Genomic DNA, 23,948 nt, shown 5'->3' on the forward strand with positions numbered 1-23,948 from the left:
CTTAACTACCAATCTGGATCAAGTGGTTGTTAGTGCCAGAAAGACCATAATATAGGCCAGATTTCAAAGTGGTAAGTATGTCTAATTTTTTACTATATTATTTTTACTGATTTTCAAAATTCTATTATGCATAATACAACTAAAACACAGTGTAATATATTACATATCACATCATAATTGCGTTTTTAAAGATTATAAAAGAAAATACTTTTCTTTCCACATAATAGCCCTGCCCACCTGGAAACACCAGGAAATATTTGGCAAACATCATAAAGTCCTGTTTTCACAGCCATACTGTGCTGCAGAGAGATACAGCCCTGACTATGGGCCAGCTGACCTGTGTTTGACCAAAAGATCAGTTGTTTGAGGCAAGGTAGTGGAAGGATATGTGTTTCTATCCTGGTGTAAGGGCATGCACATGGATGCTGCTTGCATTAGCTTCCTACTGGTGGGTGTTGCAGTTCTAAGTGAATAATTGGGAGGCATTGGCTGAGTTACCACTGATATGGGATGATACACCTCACATCATATTGCACATACAGTTACTGAACACATGCAGTCATGCGCACAGGGAAATGGGGTAGTTAAGGCTTAAGTTAAAAATACCCCTCCACAGCAATATGACACAATATGGCACTACACTGGTCTGTCTCAATCAAGTATATGCAAAATATAAGGAAACATTGCTACTTGCTCAGTTTAGAAAATATTTAAATTTATAATGATTTGATTTGGATGAGTAATGAAAAAAACACAACCATATATGAATGTCAATTGTTTCTCTCACTTCTTAAGCTTTTCTTCCATTTTCCATCTTTAGAAAGTCATTGCATGTAATTGTAGTTTATCAAAGATGAAATATAGTTTGTTTATACTCTGCAAAGCTATTTGGGGAATCCAAAATCACCTCACTGCACAGATAAACTTTTGAACCAAATGCGGTGTCATGAAAACTGTCTTAACTGTGCATAAGTAAGTTTCATTGGTCCAGCAATATTTTAGTATTCCAAATTTGTATGTCGTATGCAACATCTCCTCTCTGGACCAGTAGTCAAGGAGCCTGAATCCTCACCACTGACAGTGGAGAGGGATGTTCAGTTGGAACAAAAATTTATACCCCAGTATTTCCAGATGCAGCTCTCTGCATCAAGCTCAATTTTCCTTAAGATCACACAGGGAACACACTCAGTCTGGGGTCTGGATTTCTCTCTCTCTCTCTCTCCAGGACCCCAGTGAGACTCCCCACTGGCACAGCTGTAGAGTTGAGTCCTCAGGCGAGTGTCCAAGCCAAGTCCTACAGCACCCTCTCTGTGAAACCTGTGCTTTGTGTCCCTGCTCCAAGCAGCTGACACACACACACACACACACACACAAACACACACACACACACACACACACAAACACACACACACACACACTCTTGGAGGTTTGATTTACACACACACACACACACACACACACACACACACACACACACACACACACACACACACACACCTGGGAAAGACTATAAGGTAGTTTCACTGTCACCAGACACTCCAAAGCCAGCTACTCTAAGGCTCTTACAAGGATACCCAATTATACTTAGTGAAATTAATATTAATACCAATGATAGTGTTTGACCAATGCAGTAAGGCTTTCAGGGCCACAGAGTCACCAAATAAATGTAAGTATTCTCAAACAAAGTACAGATATGGCCAGCAAATAGATAAAGGCTCCTGTGACACGAAATAAAAAGTACTTGATAAATTCACTCAACCACATGCACAGGAACCAAAGCGGCAGTAGCTCAGACAAGCTAAAAATATACTAAACTTCTTTGTTCCAAAAATGATCACTGAGAACGATATAAAAGCTTTTTATTCCATACAAAAGTAAGTGCTTTCACCTGTAGGCTTCTTCAGACTTCAATTGATTTCTTAACACAATGCCTTTATATAACACCAATTAACAACTGATAGGTTGCTAACACACATACGTCATGAACATTTAAAAAGACAAATTAAGACTCTTATAAACTTTTAAAAACATGATATAAAAAATTAAATTAAATATAACAACTTATTAAATCAAAGCAATTCATCACATATATATCATCTTTTAGGTCTTTTCACCCTCCTACTACGCAAAATGGGTTTAAGCTGAATTTTGTCATTTAAGCCAGGGAACTTAAAAGTTTACAAGAGTCTTAATTTGTCTTTTTAAATTTTCATGACGTATGTGTGTTAGCAACCTATCAGTTGTTAATTGGTGTTATATAAAGGCATTGTGTTAAGAAATCAATTGAAGTCTGAAGAAGCCTATGGGTGAAAGTGCTTACTTTTGTATGGAATAAAAAGCTTTTATATCGTTCTCAGTGATCATTTTTGGAACGAAGAAGTTTAGTATATTTTTAGCTTGTCTGAGCTACTGCCGCTTTGATAAGTATTCTCAAAGGTTAAAATATTCTCTAAAAGGAACAGCCACAATGAAAAGTTTACATATATTTAATAATAAATAATAAAAGAACATGAACATATCTATTTACAGTAAACACAAGAGTTTCAGTCACAGTAAATATTAAAATAATACAGATGAACAGATTCACACAGCTACAGAAAAACAGTACTTAACAAATCTCTCTATATTTTCCCAACTGATTTAAAGAATTACTATTCCCTGGTCACTTACTAGAGCAAGGCAAGATGAAAGAGGTGAGTGGTCTTCCCACTTTGTCAGGTTCCAAAAGCAGACTGCCCTGAGATTCAGTCTCATGTAGTATTAAAGGGTCTATATTAGCAAAACAAAACTCCAAATAGCAGAATACCACAAAATCGACACATAAAGAGCGAAATAGCAAAAGTACGAATGGCCACTTCACCAAACTATTTTCCCAGGGGAAAAAATCACTCAGTTGACCAAAACCAAAACAAACTGTCAAACACATAAAAGTGGGGCACTTTGCCTCCCACATCCCCGATGTGAGGGGCTGTGCTCCCACACCCCCCAATTAAATATACCAACTCCAAGATTGCTCTACAGTGGAGAAAAGGGCAATTTCCAGATAATGGAGAAGCAATTTTTCCCCTGGGAAAAATTTTGTGGAAGTGGCCATTCGTACTTTTGCTATTTCACTCTTTATGTGTCAATGTTGTGGTATTCGGCTATTTCAAGTTTCAATTTGTTAATATAGACCCGTATTAAAACAACAATTTTGCCCAAGATTACAGAATGACATCACATATTTCTGGTTCCCATACTACCTCCCTTTTCTTGCAAATGACCCAGAATTTAATTTCATATTATTTTTTCATAGATAGCTGGAGCTGAGCTTAACCTTTTCTCTTCCAGTATCCACTGTTAGAATATTAATTTCAATAGTCATAATACAGTCTGACATACAAGTGTATTTCTTTTTCTATCCAGCAAGACACTGTTGGTACATTTTTAACACAAGCAGTTTTACAAATACATTTTTCAACACGATCATCTAGTCAAATCAGTTTGATATATAAATGACATATAATTTTTTACAATATTACAGTTAGCTGTGCAGGCATATGTTACACATCTACTGCCCTACTTCTCCTGGTATAGCTGGCAATACTGCACACAGTCACATCATATACAATCATTGACTTTATATTTCCATGATCTTACTAGAATACTCACATGCATCTAATAAAGAATTAATGCTTTCATAGTGGAATATCATTTTTATTAACACAATTATAATGATCATTTGGTGTTCCCATTGGGATCAGTATGCAACTGTAAATAACATTTAGTGACATCTAATTTATAACTGTGTCTTCACTTAAAATCCTTGATGGCCTTTGGGTTTAAAAAAACTCTACTGTTTACCTAGAAAAGGAGTAAAAATTTTATTTGGGATATAATCTTGAAGCTTCACTGCAAATCAAGAAATACAAAAAAAACACAACATAAACCGTGTCAGAAGCAAACTCAAGTTATGTCCACCTTATAACTTTCTGAGGTGTTCAATAGTGGAAATTAAGATTTTTGCTTTACATCAATACTCAATACCTCTTCCATGATAAACAGTCTAAAACACAAATGGTACACACTCATATAAGCTTCTTAAACTTCAAACTCACCAAATGAATAGCTGAAAAAAAATCATTAAAGTTCTTCAGACCAATTAGCTTTCATTGCAAATCTAGTCATGTTTCAGAACCAGAAAAATATAAAACTTATTCATTAAACCAGCAGCCTGAACATAAGGATTTCTGGAATGTATTATTTGAGCATATTTTACTGTGATGTTACAAAGGATGCACTAGAGAATTTTTTGTCAGGGTTTAGATGAGAGTTGTATATAGTTTTAGGGCATATTGTATGTTGTTGTTGTTGTTAGATTTGCATCTCTGTTTTGTATGTGTATTGGTTTGTAATAGATTCAAAACAAATAAAAAGATATTACAAAAAAAAAGAAAAATATAAAAATTATTATAAATGTATAACATTTCCTTTGATAACATTGGATTACAGGACTTAACATAGTTTTTAATCCAAAAATTAATTCAACATATTTGTTCTTAAAAAAAAAAAAAGCTCAAAATTATGAAGTTCTTATTGTAGGTAAACTAAAGCTCATATATATTATAATGCCACTTTAGATGCTTCTAAATATAACAGTTTAATCTGCTGAGTGCATGTATGAAGATGGTTTTGCTTACATTGCTATACAGTAAATAAACTGCATGTCCAAAACACACACATACACAAAAAAAGAAAAAAAAAATCCAGTGAATTATAGAATATGCTGTGGTGGTTAACAGAAAATCACAATACTGCTAGGACAAGGCTAAAAGTAAATAAACACATATAGGTTCATAAGTTCATAGATTGGTACTGGGCTATCTGCCCCAAGGTATATATTAGCCCAGCCACGTTGTGCAGTATTCACCGCCCCTTTAGTAGTTCCCTAGACCCTTGTACTAGCAGCTAGTACCCTTGGCCCCTATCTAGTAGTGCTGTTGGTGTGATCCCCAGTGTGAACTTTCTGTTACCCAGCCACTCATCAAGGTTCTTCTTGAAGAGTGATAGTGAGGGGCTCTGTCTTATGTAGATCGGGACCCTGTTCCATAGTAAGGGAAGTCTCTGCGAGGGGAATCTATCCCTCCAGCATGTTCTATTCATTGTTGTGTTGAGGTTTATATCCCTAGAGCGTGTAGCTCGAGTAGATTTGGTTTTGCTAAGATGGAGCATGTTCAACAATTCTGGGTTGGACATGGCTCTGTACGTTAGACGAGATGGCCTCTGAGAAAGCGGTATGCAACAGAGAACAGTCTTAGCTTTTTCAATCGTGCTGCATAGGGCAACTGTTTGAGGCCAGTAATCCTCTTGGTTAGGTACCTCTGTGGTCTCTCCAGCTGCTGGAGATGTCTAGCCAGGTACATTCCAATTGGTGCATTGTACTCAATAATGGGTCTGATGAGGAAAGAGTAGAGGGGCACCATTACATCCTTAGATCTTGATGTGAACCCTTTCGTGATCAGATGGGTCACATAGAAGGATTTTCTAATCACTTTGGCAACATGGTTATCAAAGGAAAGCTGACTATCTACTTGGGTCCCTAGATCCCTTATTTCTTTTTCAGATTTCAGGGGATTACCTCCTATGTTGTAGTTTGCGGGTACTCTGTTTTTTCCAAAGGGGATTACTACGCATTTTTTTGCATTTAGTTTGAGACCATGGCTTTGACACCATGCATCAGTCTCATTTAGGCCCTTCTGGACCATATAACCCACAACAGGCATGATCCATCAGTGACATTCCAAATATTCTTGCTAATCATATGTAACGACAACCAGTTGTGTACTTCAACCTTATCAGTCAAAGGTAAATACCAGTGAATACAATTTATGTAATTTTTATGAAATCTTCAGCTAGATTTAATGATTTAACTAATATAATGCCACCATGCAGTATCAGCTGTCATTTAAACTTACTGGTACAATCATTTCATATAGGATAGCATACTGAAACTGCATACAAAGGTCATAATTCTGAATAACAATAACTTTCCTTCCCGGTATGCATACATGTGCCATATGCAGTCATAAATGCTATGATTAAATAGCATGTCTTAGAGAAATGAACTTGTGAAACAATTTTTCTATTAAAAAGAAGAAAACATGCCTGCAGCTTTCATATAGATATAGTCTGCCATTCACATTTTCAAATAGCTGGGACCACTCATTCACTAATCTACTATATGAGTAAAACTAACACCCTGCACAATATGCGCATTCTATAGCTTTAATTAGAAATACACATATGCACATACAATATGCACAATTTGACATGCAGTCCACATGTGCAGTTTCTGTGTAGTGTCCAATGTGGTTCTATGTTTCTAAGTCATTCACCTGACAAACATTTGTGAATTTTGATCTCAGAAATACGCATTCAGATGTCATTCATTCAGTCTGTGTGCCACATCTCTCCATAAATGGACAAATCACAGATTACAATAATGTATCATATTATTAAATGCTCCATGTAGCAGAGGTATTTATTCTTAGCCCCTTCAACATTTTGGTCTACACAAATCGGGAAAGGATGATCCATGAGATAGAAATGCTCAGTGGAAAATAAAATACCGTATACTCCCTCACACCAGTTCCCTTATACCAACAAAGTGCCTTTCTGTCTGACACACACACACACACACACACGCACACACATACACACACACACACACACACACACACACACAAACACACACACACACACATGCACAGCACATAAACAGGTGTACACATGCACACACACATTCACAGTCAAACAAATACACACACACACACATACATAACATATGCTCAAACATAAACACACATGCATATACACTCACACATACACACACACACACACACACACACACACACACACACACACACACACACACACACGCACACACGCACACACACACACACACACACACACACGCACACACACACACACACACACACACACACACACACACACACACACACACACACACACACACACACACACAGACCACTGCAATATAAGGAACAAATTTATATCTCAGTTCTGGGCTTTTACAAAACCAGAATGCAGAACAATAGAAAAACACATAGACAGTTGTGGCCCTTGAAATGGCTTGTAATTTTATTGTATTTAGTAGCAGTATGATACTGCAGAAAACACATTGAGCATTGTTTATCATAAACAACCTTAAATCAATATGACTGGCCTCATTGGATGACAAAGTGCAACTGGTAAAATAACATCAGGTATGTTCAAAATCCAGGTTGAATTTGAGATACAAAACAATAGAACCAAGAATCAGATTGTGATTTGACACAGTCAAAATTAAGCTCAATCATTATTCATTTACACTTCTTGAACCACTCTGTTCTGTGATTTTAAGCCTAACATACTGACAGTTGTAGTCAATCCAGTTAACCAACTTGAGTGTCACACGTCAACCTAGGATACAGGATTAGGCTTCTAAAGCAGCAACAAGTTACCCCTTGGGAAGCACTCTGTCTGAGCAAAGGTGACATTAGCTCACTGCACACATTCACACTAATGTGTCACAAAATTTGGGGTACCACATAGAGTACTAGTGAGCCCACAGGTTTTCTCACTTTCCTTATCATCCAGACTTGAGTTGTCCCTAATGTCAAATGACTTCTGTGTGTAGCTGTAGATGATAATGTTATCAGTAAATCTACCAAAATGTTTTCTTCATCTCCAAAGCACCACAGCAGGACTTCAAATTATTGTGAAATTGGCTACCCGAGAATAAGATATTGCAGAAACTAACATTATACTAGTCAGTGCCACTTAATGTCTCACACTGCTTCCACTGTCACAACTGATTCAGTGTCTCACAGTGCTACCACTGTAACAACTGTTGACCTCAATGGCATGTTCTTAACCATAACATCTCAAAAGTTCTTAGTTGTCACACTTGACCTTAATCTTTCTTACACCCTGCTCATTGAAACAACAGTCAATAAGGTACATACAGAACTAAAAAATGTTAATGTAATTTCCCACCTTTGAATGTCAAAAATCTAGACAAACTGCCACTATTAGTGAAATGACATCAAGGTTAGAATCTGCACTACCCATCACGCCAATGTTTTTATCCAACACTCCATATTATGCTAAACCACTTAAAATAAATTACTCAGATTTATTTATCTGCCGATCAATATAGAACACCAGAGTATCACACCAAAAAGATACAACTGGCTAATGGTGTCAGCTACAGATACCCTTCTTTTGAACACTCTTATGTAAAAATTGCTCCACAGCAGTCACTGTATTCCCCTAAATGCAGATTATTTAAAACAGAATAAACCTAGTTGATTAGACGCTCTGGTGTTATTTCCGTACCCAGGCTGCAAACACATTTGTTTCAGCCAAAAACCTTTTTTAAAGGTAGCCACAGCCTGTTGAAATGTTGTCTAAAGAACATCAGGCAAAGCAATCACTTGACTACACTCAAGAAATACATTGGAAGCACACCAGGAAAGAGAAAATACAAATATCTGTTTCATGAACAGCACCCACTGAAAAAGTATGCATACATAAAAAAACATTACCACTGTATTATGCACTTAACATGGCTTTCAGTGCACCTACTATATATAGTCATTGACACATACAGTTGCATACACACAAATAATGCACATGATGTAATGTAAATACATTGATATCATGTACATAACCTGATTTATTATTTATACTATAATTACTAATGTAAACAATAGCCATGCAAATTAAAGCATGATATGCAATACTAGTATTATAAACTTTTAAATTCATCTTAGATTTCTGCTATTTATGACATGTTGGGCATTATTCCTATTTCCTACAGAATTGTCTATGCAATGCCCCTGTGCTTACTATGTTGATATTTTACATTTTCCCCTGAGAATCAGAAATACCTAATGTACTGCACAGTCTCATTAATAGTAACATTGCATGGTGCAGTAGGTTTAAGAGACTCAGACACTACAGTACCGCTATAGCAGTGTGAAGGCACTGACCTGCTATCCTCTAGCATGGACAGTGGAATCACTAGTAAAGCAGCAAGCAAATGCAAAATTCAGGGGCATGAGTTATCCTAATTAGCAATATGCTGTCCCCCAGAAATAATGCTGGCATCTGCAGTGCTACAGATATTCAAAGAATAGCTCTTCCATTGTTCGGATCTATATACTGTTTGGCTGCAAACACCCATTCCCTTCAATGCAAGTATCATGATTGCTGGCACCCTGAAGAGGTAAGTAGTGTGTGTGTGTGTGTGTGTGTGTGTGTGTGTGTGTGTGTGTGTGTGTGTGTGTGTGTGTGTGTGTGTGTGCATGCGTGTGTGCGCAATTTAAATTCTTGAGGTTGGGATTTTAAAATGCATTTTCAATTAAACAGTTGCAGTGATCATGACATAAAAAACAAAAAAAACCCAAACCACTGTGCCAGCAGAAAGAAAACACAGGTCACTTCTAGCGCTTTCATTCTTTTACTTACAGGAACTTCAGCAGAACAAAGTTAAACAAACATTACAAAGATTTAAACCCCACTTCTTGTGACATCACCATTCAATTATCTACTCTAAAACATCACTTAATTAAACCAGTACCACAAACATTTACAAACATAATTGTTAACAATATATATAAAAGCCTAAATGCATTTGTGTCTTAATAAACTCTTAACAAAAATAGTTTTGTTCAAACCAGGAAAACAATCTGCATGTAAAAAAACTTGCCATTTACGTTTCAGAAACTCAAGATAGCTATTAAACCTTTCAACAAACCATTCTAAATCAACTTTTTGAACAACCAGAAAATAAAATTTACAAAAGGAACCACAGCTCATACTGTGTCTTGCTAGAACATTGTTGACGTCCTTGCTTTTTCCCCAATGTGACATCCCAATGTCCTAGTTGTCTTACCCATATAAAAACAATGGCAAGAACAGCAAACGGCCATATACACCAAACCTAAACTCTTACAATTGTATCTACTTTTGGGTTCAAATACAAACAAGATGTCTGAAAGTATATTTACTCTCAGGGTAAATAAACCTACAAAACTTACATCATTTGCAGGGAAAGGTGCCAAAAGGTCCCTCTCCCCGAAAACAAATATCCTTCTTACCATGCTCCAACAAATATTTTAAATTAAAAGTTCTGTTATATATATAAAGGAAGGTTTGGAACCTATAATATCGCTAAAATTTGTATTCCCTAAAACCGCCTTCCAACTTTCTTCAATAATTCTCTTTAACCATTTCCCCTCCAAACTCATAGGTATAGGGAAAGCCAATGTTATTGTCATATTTTTCTTCCTTTTTCTTAGGAACAAAACCCAACCAAAGAATGGAAGGAAATCTAACTTCCATCAACTTGATCACCTCATTCAGTACTGTGATAATGAAAGCTGCAGACAAACTTCCAGGGTTAAATGGAAATTTTAACAGTAAATGTTCGCTGCTAAATAATGAATCAAGCTGCTGTTGGTTTTAATGTATTTATTCACATTTTCTAAACATTGGCTACTAAACAATTATCCAGTTTCTCATTTGTCATCGGTGTTAATGCATTTAGTCACATGTTTTTCAAGTATCGTTAGTCTCATATTTTCATTGGTGTGTTTATTTGTCATGTGATGTAATTTCCCTTGAAATACTGAGTAATTTAAATGTATCTCATTTCTGGTGAATTTCTGGTCAATTGCAAAATTAAAGCACTTAATTTTTTTAAGTTTTTCTTTTTTTTCTTTTCTTATATTAAAAGTGCTACTCTAATGCCAGTTGTCATGGTTCATGTCTAAAAATGGACTGCTGACTAGAGAGCTTACCCTGTTGACAGATGCATAAATACATTTATTTATATTTATTTATTTATTTGACATTTCTTTATTGCAAAAGTTCAGCTGAGATAATATCCCATTTTCACTGGAGGCCCAAGAAGAACAGTTTAACATTGACATAATATGGTTACAGCTAAATAAAGTCATTACAAAGCCGAATACAGCAGGATGATATATTTAGTGTATTACATACACTAATATAGTATACTCTAGTGTACATATTTTATTTAATGTAGTTATATATTGCACATTAATTGTAACATAAATTTTAATATACACATATAACAGGGTAAAGGGTGTTATGACCACCTCACCTTATCCACCTAGTTATCAAAAAAAGAAATAAAAAGAAATAACAATAATAATAATAGATAAAAAAGTTTATGTTGAGAATAGACCATATTTCTTAAGTTACTGACCAAGGTTCTTTATAAGACAGGTACCAAGAGAGATAGAGCTTTGGTAGCTTAATTTAACAACATAAATAAAGTTAAAATTCTAAATGTAAAATGACAATCATGTGAATATACAAAAGGAAATGCATCCTACAAATAACAGTACCAGTATAATGGATATCTTCTAAAATGTAATGGGGGTGAATTATTTTATTATAGACAGAACTCCTACCTTTGCTGCTTTCTCTACTAGACATCACAATAATGTTAATGTTTAATACACTGCTTATTGTGTATGTGTAAACAGTATGATTCCTTGGAGACACTTTAGGTGGAACAAACTGTTGGTAGGACACCTATTCAAGTCATTGCCAGCAACAGGATCCCTTCCATGAATCAGGACACCCACTCTGCCTACTTGGATTTACTGGAATCTATCAAGATACATCCAAACATCATGGCTCTGGGACTAGGTAAGATACTCATGCTCAAACTCACTTGCCCAAAGTGTTCCTTGAGTTCATTAACTCCAACACCCTAGACCAGCTGGTGAACACCCCGACTAGGGGCACCAACATCCTGGATCTGGTGCTTACCAATATGGGGAACCATTGTAGCACTCCACTTTCAGGTCTTCCCTTGTCAAATCTGACCACAAATCAGTTTCATTCAAAGTAACTATCACACCCGCCCCCCAGCAGCAACTAAATTAAAAACCTTCTCCAAAGCAGATTATATCCTTCTAAGGGATGTTATAAATAGCTTCACTGCATCTCCCCCCTCAGATGGAACTTGCAACTATGCCAAGTTGTACACCAATCGTTTTTACAAACACCTGTATAACTGCATTGACGTGGCCATACTTGATAAGACCAAAACAAGCTCTTCAAGGAAGAGCAAACCTGCCTATTGGACAACTACCGTTAATAGGCTTTACAATAAGGGGAAGAAATTGATGTCCAAAAGTATGAGGGAGCATGCCCTAAACTTGAAACATTCCCTCCTCAGCCTAAATAAGCAAATAAGACTTCTTGTAAAGTCCTACAAAGCAAACTATGAATCCAAATTAGTGTCCTCAACTAAGGACATCCATAAGGCTTGCTTTAGTTATATCTGTAGCCTAAAAGCTAAGACCCAGATTTGTGCTGAACTGATAGTTAATGATACCACATGCAATGAGCCTGTGGACATAGCAAATCTGTTAGCCAACAGGTTCCATGAAAACTTCACTCCCCTGTCCCCACCACACATACTCTATGACATTCCTTCCACCTGTCTCCCACCTTGTATCCCTAGAGAGCAGGTCATATATGCCCTCTCTATGGCCACAAACACAGCATCTATGGGACCTGATAACATCCCAGGCTGCATCCCACATGGGCTCCAACAAGAACTAGCAACACTAGTGGGTACTCTTTTCAATCATAGTCTACGCACTGGGTTCCCCCAGCTGAATGGAAAATGACCACCGTTATCTCCTTGCACAAAGGTGGTGCTTCCACTGACCCCAGGAACTATAGACCTGTTAACTTGACTTGCCCTATCCATAAAGCCATGGCGTAAATCATCATGGACCTTATCCACAAAGATATAGGTAATCTGCAAATACTTGCCTCTACTCAGTTTGGATTTGTCAATGGAAGATCATGCCTGTTGAACCTAGTGGAGTTCTTTGAGACAGTCACCAGAGCCCTGGATGAGGGGAAAACTGTGCATACAGCCTACCTGGACTTGGCCGAGGCTTTTGACACTATTCCCCACTGAGGCATTATTGACAAAGTCACCAAACTAGGTATCAACCCTTATATCATTAGGTGGGTCGCTAACTGGCTCACTGATAGAAGCTGTACAGTCAACAGCAGACCCATAACCCATGTTCGACAGGTGTCAGTCCTGGGACCTCTGCTGTTTGGAATCTATTTCTCTGAAGTATAAGCAAAAACTAAAGGTCTGTGACTGATAAAGTTTGCTGATGACTGCAAACTGGGTGCTGTCACAGAATACCCAAATGATGGCAACATCCTACAAGAGGGTCTTATGCAAACACATGATTGGTGCCAAAGTCACTTTCTTAAACTAAATGCAAAAAAAAATGATCATCCCTTTCTGTAAGAGCAATGTTCTGCCTAACTACCACATCAACAGAAACACCCTAAGCATGCTCTCAGTGATGAGAGACCTAGGCACACAGGTTGACAACAACCTTACCTTTGGTCACTATGTCTCCACAGTGATAAGAAGGGCATTCTCTATTGCTCATCTCATAAGTAAGGGCATTACCTCTAAAAAAAAAAAAAAAAAAAAAGTTATAATCATTCTGTGCTTTTCCCTCATCAGGCCAATAATTGTTTGCAACCTGCAGCAAATGAAGAGACCACAAAGGTTCCTCACAAGGAGAATTCAAGGTCTTCATCATCTGGCCTATGTGGATTGGCTGAAATCACTGTTTTACTCCATTTCATACAGACTACTCAGAGGTGATCTGTGGCTTATGTATAAGGCAATCTCTGACTCTGCTTTATTGTAAATACTGCATATCTGTAAGTCCAATGGCTCACAGGTTACTCACTCTAAAGATGTTAACCTGGTATGTGACATTAAAAGAACTTGCTGGAAGGACAGATTTGTCTCCCAGAGGTTACCACATATATGGAATAGACTCCCAATTCATGTAAAGTAGACCGCCTCTGTGGCCCTCTTCAAGGGTGATCTGGACGATTGAATGGGTAACCATAAATTCACCACAGGGGTGCCACCTGTGTCTCTCTTGGACAGGGGCAATAGGTGTTGATCATGGAAACAAGGGCATAAATTGGATAGGCTTATAAGGACCCAAGGACCATTAGCCTAGTAACTTCCTATGATCCAATGTCATATCTGCAAACAGCCACATTGTAGAATGCCATCTCATCGACAATGCAGGCAGTCAAACTCCCCCCACCCAGTACTAATTATATATACCAACTCCAAGATCACACTACAGTGGGGAAAAGGGCAGATTTCCTGATCCCTACTGTAATGCGATTTCAGTCAGAACAGTTTGACAGCCTGCATTGTTGACGAGATTATAAGTCTGACAATGCGGTCATTCATTTATATGACATAGACCCATATTAGCAGCAAGCATAACTCTATATTGATTAAACAGTCCAATGCCCTTTAATATATATCTACATGCAAATACCATAGGCAAAGTCCAACACCATACATAAGCAAGCTAAAGGTCATCCTCTATATCCATAGAATGCTGTAGCTCATAGTTAAACTTAAGTGAGAAACTCACCTTTAAACCACATACCCTGTGCATGAGAGACTTTTAAGTACCCTTTTATAGACTGGTAAACATACACTGCATTATACTCAGAGGCACAATGATTTTTGGAGTTTATTAACACAAATTCCCTTGACCAGATATTGTGCACATCCACCAGTGTGGTCCAAACAAACTGGACCTGGTACTCCCACACACATCATTCACTTGTGAGGTTGGGCCACAAAGCTGTCTCCTTCAATGTAAAAATCAACTCAGTAACCCCAGCAAACCCTGAAATAGTTCAGAACCATTCCAAACCAAACTACATCCTGTTAAGCAATCGTTTCTCAAAATTCAGTGCCCTTCCTAATCCCGAGTTCACAGCAAACTATGTGGAATTTTTCACAGGCACCATGTGCAACCATGTAAATGGCTGTATAGAGGCTGCTGTACCTACTACAGCCAAAACACAACCACAAGCCTTCTAAAAATATGTCCAAAACCTCAAAGGCAGCTCACATCAGTATGCCAAACTGGTGGTTAGTGATGGCACCTTCACTGAACAGAGCAACATAGATAATTTGCTGGGAGATAAATTCAGCTCAAACTTCAATCCCAACTCCCCCGACTTTCCTAATGAAATACCTACTATCATAACCCTTCCCTGCTATTAACAGGAATCTGATCATGGTGGTGTTCACTAAGGCCAAAAACAAAGCCTCAGTGGCCTTCAACATTACAATATCCCAGGACACCTCCTCAATAGCTTGAAACATGACCTATCACTACCACTTGAGTAATTTTCAGCTATAGCCTCATAACATATTTCCTACCACAAGAATGTAGGACTGCAACTGTAATCCCATTTCACAGTGATGAGCAATAAACTGACCCTGAAAACTACAGATCTATTAGTCTGACTAGTGTAATATGCAAAACCATGAAATGAATTATCATGAAAATGATCAACAAAGACATAAGCAATCTTCAGACACTGGGACCAACCCAGTCTGGCTTTGTCAAGGGGAAAACAATGCCTACTGAACTTGGCTGACCTCTTTGAGAATGTCACTAAGGCAATGGATGAGGAGGAAATGGTGCACACCATCTTGGCTGACCTCTGTGAGAATGTCACTAAGGCAATGAATGTGGAGGAAATGGTGCACACCATCTTGGCTGACCTCTGTGAGAATGTCGCTAAGGCAATGAATGAGGAGGAAATGGTGCACACCATCTTGGCTGACCTCTGTGAGAATGTCGCTAAGGCAATGAATGAGGAGGAAATGGTGCACACCATCTTGGCTGACCTCTGTGAGAATGTTGCTAAGGCAATGAATGAGGAGGAAATGGTGCACACCATCTTGGCTGACCTCTGTGAGAATGTCGCTAAGGCAATGAATGAGGAGGAAATGGTGCACACCATCTTGGCTGACCTCTGTGAGAATGTTGCTAAGGCAATGAATGAGGAGGAAATGGTGCACACCATCTTGGCTGACCTCTGTGAGAATGTCGCTAAGGCAATGAATGAGGAGGAAATGGTGCACACCATCTTGGCTGACCTCTGTGAGAATGTCGCTAAGGCAATGAATGAGGAGGAAATGGTGCACACCATCTTCCTGTCTTAGCGAAGGTCTTCAATATCACACCCCATTCGGGTATAGTTGACAAACTCACCAAACTGGGCATAGACCCCTATATAACTCTCTGGATTGCCAAATAGCTCACAGACAGGGCCCAGGATGACAGTATTGGTGATACCACCTCCACTAATTGACCTGTCATCAGCAGGATACCTCAGGGCCTCATGCTGGGACTGCTCCTATTTGGAAAATACTTCTCAGAGTTAAAAGCTAATTTCAAGATCCTTTGGCTGACTGCAAATTGGGAGCAATCATTCACCCCATGGCACAAATATATTACAAGAAGGGTTGACACAGGCAAATGACTGGTGCCAAAGTCAGGGGCTAAAACTCAATGCCAAGAAGGAGATCGCAGATATACCCCAGGGATTACCTCAGTGTCACTGCTCGACAGAGGCACAGCAAAATAATGGGTATAGTTCCCCATACTAAAGGGGTGGCGTAAGCCACAAAACTATGGGCTAGGCTTGTAAATGCCCTCGGGCAGATAGCCTAGTATGAACCTATAAGAAATGCATTATAGTGCCTTTTGGGAAACCTGCCACAAAAGCTAATTACTCTGTCGATAACATACCCCTAAAATTTGACCAGGTAGTCAGGGATGGGGAACATAAATAGACAGTAATCTGGCCTTTGGCCAACATGCGGTGAAGGAAGTAAGAAAATCCTTCTAAGTCACCCAGTTTGTAAGTAAGAGCATGACATCCAGGTCCAGGGAAGTCAAAGCTGCACTTTATTTGGCCCTTGTCAGACCCATCATTGAGTGTAATGCACTTTATTTGGCCCTTGTCGGACCCATCATTGAGTGTAATGCACTTTATTTGGCCCTTGTCAGACCCATCATTGAGTGTAATTCACTTTATTGGGCCCTTGTCAGACCCATCATTGAGCGTTGTTGTGTCTTTTGGCTTTTCCCTGTTAGGGGTTGCTACAGCAGAACTCCGGTCCGCTAATGATTGGCAGTAGATTTTTATGTGCCGACTTGCTGGGCCTGATGCACAACCTTCAACGAAGGAACGTCCATTCATGCATGTTGCCACACAGAAGATGCTCTAACTGAGAATCAAACGGGACAACGTCTTAATGTGAGGCGACAACGCTACCGCAGCATCACCACCGCAGTATTGCACTTTATTTGGCCCTTGTCAGACCCATCATTGAGTGTAATGCACTTTATTTGGCCCTTGTCAGACCCATTATTGAGTGTAATGCCCCTTTCAGTATGTACTTGGCCAGACATATGCAAAAGTTGGAACACCAACAAAGGTTCCTTACTAGGTGAATCCAGGGTATAAACACATAGCCCTTTATAAAGCCTATCTCTGTATTCTGTCTTATATATGTTACTGGTAGGCAATCTATGCCCACTATACAGGCATCCTCAGATCAAGCTCCGATGGGCCTTTTGCACATCCACAAAATGAACAGCATCAGAACCACCAGATCTGATGATTTAAATGTTGTTTGTGGTATAAGTGAGATATGTTTTTGAGACAGATATATGTCTCAGATGAATCCCATGCTCTCAAACAGGCTTCCCATCCATCTGAAGCACAGTCCATCCCTAACCCTATTTAAGTGTAACCTTGACCAGTGGGTGGGAAATCAAAAATTTACCCCAGGTATGACCCCCATGTGTCTGAATCTGGCATGAATCTTTGTTCTTCCAAGCAGTATCCTATTAAATTAGTACAGAATTTGTCATATATTGTATGTGCATTGCGTAATAACAAACTGTAACCTGTAAGTTATCACCTTGCAGGTTGTTAGAAACCAGCACGCACATATGATAAATTCTGCACTATGTTAATAAAAACTAAAGAGAAGCAGAGCCAAAAAAGCATTGATAGATATGTTGATATGTTATATGTGCATGCATGGGTCATTTTAAGGGTCTTGATACAGCATTTGTCAGTTCTTAGAAAAACTTTAAACACTATTACGTCCTTATATTACAGGTATATCTACAGACATCTATCACATAAACTTAATTTGTAGGTATTTAGTGTAATATTTGGGGTACTGTTGTCAGCCAGTTTAGTTCTTGCTGAAAATCCCTGTAACATTTAAATGTAATGGATATCCATTTCCGTCTTACTCAACAGAAAAGTTTATTTTAAATGAAGGTAAACATCAAACGATGAATTAAAAACACAAAGAAGTATATCTCAGATTTGATTCAGGAACAATGGAAACAAGTACATTTCTTTTTGTGATGTATAGTAAATTAAAGGAATACAAACATATACGTGTAGTAGCTATTAAAGCATTAATTATTTAGGTAATCATTTTGATTTTGAGTTTACAGATCTTTCAAGCAACTGGTTCAAGATGTGAACATGAGAGCATTATTTCCTTCAAGTTAATTTCACAGATATTATTGCCAATTGAAATATATCACCTGTAAATGTGATTCCATTTGAAAACAACATTTTAGTATACAACTGTTGCCCCAAGATAACGTTATTATAATATGCAGTTATTGTTTGTATGTTAGTGCACATTTCAAGCAGCAAAGTAAAATAAGTTTCCCTGATGTGATCAAAGGACAAATGTTTTTTCAGTACTAATGAGAACTACAAAAAATATATGCTTTTTTTGCTTTTTTCAATAGAGTGGAGTAAAGTACGTCAGCAGCAGACAAGTAAGTGAAGGGAGTGGTAGTCTGAATTAATATGCCTTTTATACAATGTGCATGGATATTGAATCTTAAAGGAGAAGCATGTTTAACATAACTCCTATGTCTCTCCATTTTTCATACTTAAAAATCTCAGCTGTATAATGTAGCCAGTTAGTAGTTGTTCCATGTACATGTATTAGGTCAAAGGCAGGCAGGTAGTTAACTGTTAACTAGAAATAGCTGCAAGCAGTCCTAAAGCCCAATGTCCTCATAAAGAGTAAGTTTGTAAACTTTGGGTTTAGGAGGACCTGGGGGGGGGGGGGTGTAGAAGAAGTAACATGTACCAGATAGACAGACAGTAATCTGGAGAGTACTCCTGGGGGTGAAAGGAACCAATGCCCTTCAAGGGACAGGCAACTTGGCTGTAACCCTTCCTTTGAAAAAGTGCAGTTGAAGAGATAACTTATCTCTGTCTTTGAGGAATAATAATCCTAAGGTACTTCACTTTATCCTTGTTAGTGAAGAAATATAGGAGAAATCTTTAAGTACTATTTTTTTTATTTTTGCCAGCTATTTTCCAGAATCATGCATAAAGAGTACATTGAATCTCATTGTTAAGAAACATTTCTTGTGTCTGGAATTGTATGAAGCCAGCAAAATATGACCATTTGCAACATTTATCTGAGATCCCAACTAACTCAGTACTAACTGAATACTGCAACCTGACCTTCTTGAGTAAATTGCACTTTTTCTGTGTTTTTTTTTTCTTTTACTTTTATGGACTTTGCTGGAACTCTGGTTCCAGAGATTAATTTAATTTTACCTGGAATTAGTATATATAGCTAGGAGGGTGTGGGAGGCACAGCCCCCCACATTGGGGGTGTGGAGGGCATAGCCCCCCACCTTATTTGTTTTATATTCTATTTTACCAAAAACTTCAAAACAATACATTTTAAACAATAGACATGCATAGTTACAATACCAATGACTAACTCTCTTCAGAAAACAATATATACTCAAACTAAGTGGGGGGGGTATGCCACCCACAACCCCCAATGTGGGGAACTGTGCTCCCATGCCCTAACTATATACACTAACTACAGGATTGCACTGCAGTGGGGAAAAGGGCATATACATTTACTTGCCTTTCAGTACTCTACACAGTCCCATATATACCAACTGCAGTTCAGTGAAATGAGATTTCCTTAATTTGACATTTCACTGAAGTGGTCGGGGGTGAAATGAAATTCAGTTTATATATATATATATATATATATATATATATATATATATATATATACATATACAGAGAGAAGATCGACAGTAAAAATATTGACAGAAAAATATCTAATAGTAAAAAGATCTAAACTACAAAACGCTGACAACATTGAAGTTAAACTAGTGGAGGATTGCACTGTTGTAGTAACATTGCAACATTTTTGTTTTTCAAACTGACCTTTTGTCATTGATATTTTGAATGTCAATATTTGACCATTTACTTATTATCAGTAGACTCATGTACATCTATATCTAGATCTATTTCTCTCTCTCTCTAACTATATATATATATATATATATATATATATATATATATATATGTGTATATGATCCTATCATCAAATATCAAACTCTTCAAAGAACAAATGAAAAATAATCAATCATCTTTGAATCCACATCCCCTGCAAAGAATAGATACCAACCTGTATATATACCAACTCTAAGATTACAAAACAGCTAGATAACAGCAAATTCCTAGACCCCGCTGTTATATGATCTTGCACAGAAAGCAAACAGCAGGCCGAAAAACAAGAGTTCACTCTTTTTAGCATTCTTTCTTATGTCCTACAAACATAAACATATATCTATATCTATCTGTCTATGTATATACCTATATGTATCTCTCTCTCTCTCTATATGTATATATATATATATATATATATATAAATGCCGATACAGCCTGGCATCTCATTACACACACACACACACACACACACACACACACACACACACACACACACACACACACACACACACACACACACACGCACACACACACACACATGGTAGGCAATGTCAATATGCAGATGAAAATCTGTTGTACGCTTTCTAGTAACGTAACCCCTGAATCTGACACAGCAGTTACCAGTAGTGTCTAAAGCCCCTGCTTCAATGTGCACAACTGGCAACTGTTCTAAATTCTAGTCAAAATACTTTGCTAATTCACACTGCAATTAAAAATATAGGTTAAAATCACAAGCCTCACTTAAAGAACATATGGCACTATGAAAAGACAACTGCTAATATCTACTCATGTAATCCACCTTCTCTCTACTCTAAAAATTAACTTCCATTACAGATACTGCTTTCAAAATAAGCACAACTTCCAAATGTTAACAGCCACCAGATCTGGGGAAGATGCCCCTTTCCCAGGGATTGTTTGATCTCGGAGTTAGTATAAATAATTAGCAGTGGGTGTGGGGGCACTGCCCATCACATGCAGGAGTTCAGAGGGACTGACATCTTGTAAAAAACACTGTTATAAATATTGCATGCTCCAAAGTCATGCTGTGAGCATGCATGATGAACTGTCTAAAGTGTTGATTTTTTTCATGTCAACATCTGCAATGTTGACATTTGGGAGCTTGTTGATTTTAAGTGCTCATGTAGATAGCTATCTAAGTATATAGCTATGTCTAACACATACATCAGAATTGTGGGGTTAAAGTAATTCTGAAATGCTCATCTTTCCATGGTACAGTCACTTCCATATCATAACTCAGTCTTTGGCCACTATTTAAGGCAACAACGTTTAACATTTACTCAACTTTCTTACTTACTGCTTCCAGTATCTTGTTAACAGTAAAACTTTACTAATCCGTACGTCCCAGTATTGCTACTGTACTCTCTCCTCACTAGTACCTACCTTTTATTATTATTTCCTCTTTTACTCCCATTTGACAACTAACTAATACCCACCTTCCTTTGCCATTTACTCTTGTCTGCTCATGATCCTGAGGTTTTACAGGTAATATATACTATTTTATTCCAAAGCCAGTGAGTGATAACACTTGTCAGCATCGGTGCTCTGCTGTTATATTGGTAGATGTGTTGGAAATGAATATCCCACTACTGAAGACAGACAGTAATATATAAATTACATTAATATGTTGTGCCATTAATAACTAGTTAATTATTATAAATTCTAATACACTTTGTTGTCTCAGTCCTAAACTGCATTTTCTGTGTCTGTGTATATTGTGGCTGTGAATAGATTTGTTATAACGAATTAAACTATTAACTGCATACCTTTGAACAATTATTTAAATAATATTGATGTTAAAATGCTTTTTTCATCAACTTTATTTTAGCTTTGTTTTTATTAAACCCACCATATTAATCTGTTGTTATCTCTTTTCCATGAAATATTTCCTTCATCTAACCCCTAATGAACCTCGGTATCTGCATTGTTATGCATTTGTGTAGAAATGTTTAATATGTATTGAGCGTTAGTTGCCTTTTTAGTGTACAACAGCCAATATTTATCAATCTAAATGCGTTACTACTTTTGCATCAGGATTTCCGTGGATGTCTCGGTTCACCCATTCTTCAGCTGTCTGTGCAAAATATACCTCTAAGTCTCCCACAGAAAAATTTTGCAGGTGTCAAAATGTATAAAATCCATCTAAAAAAAAACTTGTTAGATAAAAAGAACATGTGTGCCCAAGTATTACAAAAATAATTTGTGAGTCTGCATATTTTGTTTTTTCTTACTCATTATGTCAAAACCTAGTGCAAATCTAAAAACTGTAAGTGATAAGCAATTCAAAACAATGTATGAACATGGTATGCATGAGATAGAAAAGGTGAAATGATTAGGACAGAGTACATTCTGATAAGGGTTTTATATTTTTAATTCTAACAGACAAGGAAATCCTTATATTATGACTTCCAAACAAACAGTTCCTTCCTGCACATACACTTCTATATATCTCTCACTAGAGTGTTTTATTATTGTGTGAGCTTTTGCCTGATTGCCTTTGGAATTTAAGTGTTCTTTATTTTTGAATGAGACATTGGCTGTATATAACATAAACTGTCATGGCTATACTTACATTGCATTTTAACTATAACCTCATCATAAAACAAACTACAATGTACATTTTGATTTATGTTGCTAAATAACTGAGATGTTCTCTGTCTCTCACTCTCTGTCACTCCCACGATGAGAAGACAGAGATAAACCTGCTGAGAATCAAAATCCCCAAACTGTATCTCCCTAATTTATTTTTTAAGTTTTTTTTGTTTGTTTTGCTGGGGGCAAGCCTCCATGCACCCCCTGATGTGGGGTGTTCTGTGAGCTCATATGTATCATCTTAATGGCTACACTAACTTTAAGAAGAGGAAAGTGACCCCCACCCACCCCTCAAGTAGGGCATCAATTCTGGCAAAACTTGACGACAATGAATTTCAGTTGATGAGCTTTGATCCCCAGCAAGTTGAATTTCAGGCAAATGATGCTTGAGAATTCAATCTTCGTCCACCCACAGGTTATCCCTCTGTGTATCTGTCTCTATCTCTCTCTCTCTCTCTCTCTCTCTCTGATTATTTGATATTGTTATAGGTCTGTATCTGTAGGTTTACAAAAAACAAATTCATTATATTTGTAAGTTCAGGATTACAGTATGAATTAAATTGTTTCTTGTGTTTTTAAGAGCATCGTTTTAGAGACACTAACAACTCGGTTTCATTTATGCAAGTTTCATACACAACCTGCTTGAGGTTCATTGCTTTACATCACTACCTAAGAAGGTATAGTCAAAGCTTAATGCTACCAGTGTTAACAAGTAGTTGTGAAGGAATAAAAGTTGCACATATTAGTAGACTTTCAACAATGTACTGCAGATTTTAAGCAAACAGAGAAAGGGAGGCAAGCCAGAAAATAATAGTTTTGAATTCCAACACTGCAAGTAGATCACCATTACTTAACTTTTTTATATAACACAGGTCTCTCTTAGTCTATAAGTGTCAGTAGATACAAAGCCACTTAACGAATAGGAGCACAGAGCTTGGTTATAGTATCTGGAGATGTCATGGAGAAGTTAAGAAGTATATCTGCTTTGAGCATTAGGAAACTATAGTCTAATGTTAAAAGTCATGAAAATTTGCCCATGGTGTTGTATT

The 23,948-nt window shown here is 37.4% G+C and overlaps 1 protein-coding gene across 2 annotated transcripts in view; it reads right to left on the reverse strand.

Moving 5' to 3' along the window:
* Positions 1-23,948, reverse strand: part of RBMS3 (RNA binding motif single stranded interacting protein 3) — a 3,568,139-nt gene that overhangs the window by 3,445,738 nt on the left and 98,453 nt on the right. The gene's annotated exons all lie outside the window — the stretch shown is intronic.

The sequence above is a fragment of the Protopterus annectens genome, chromosome 3.part1 (genome assembly GCF_019279795.1).
Source record: "Protopterus annectens isolate FY-2018-M chromosome 3.part1, PAN1.0, whole genome shotgun sequence".
Lineage (NCBI taxonomy): Eukaryota > Metazoa > Chordata > Ceratodontiformes > Protopteridae > Protopterus > Protopterus annectens.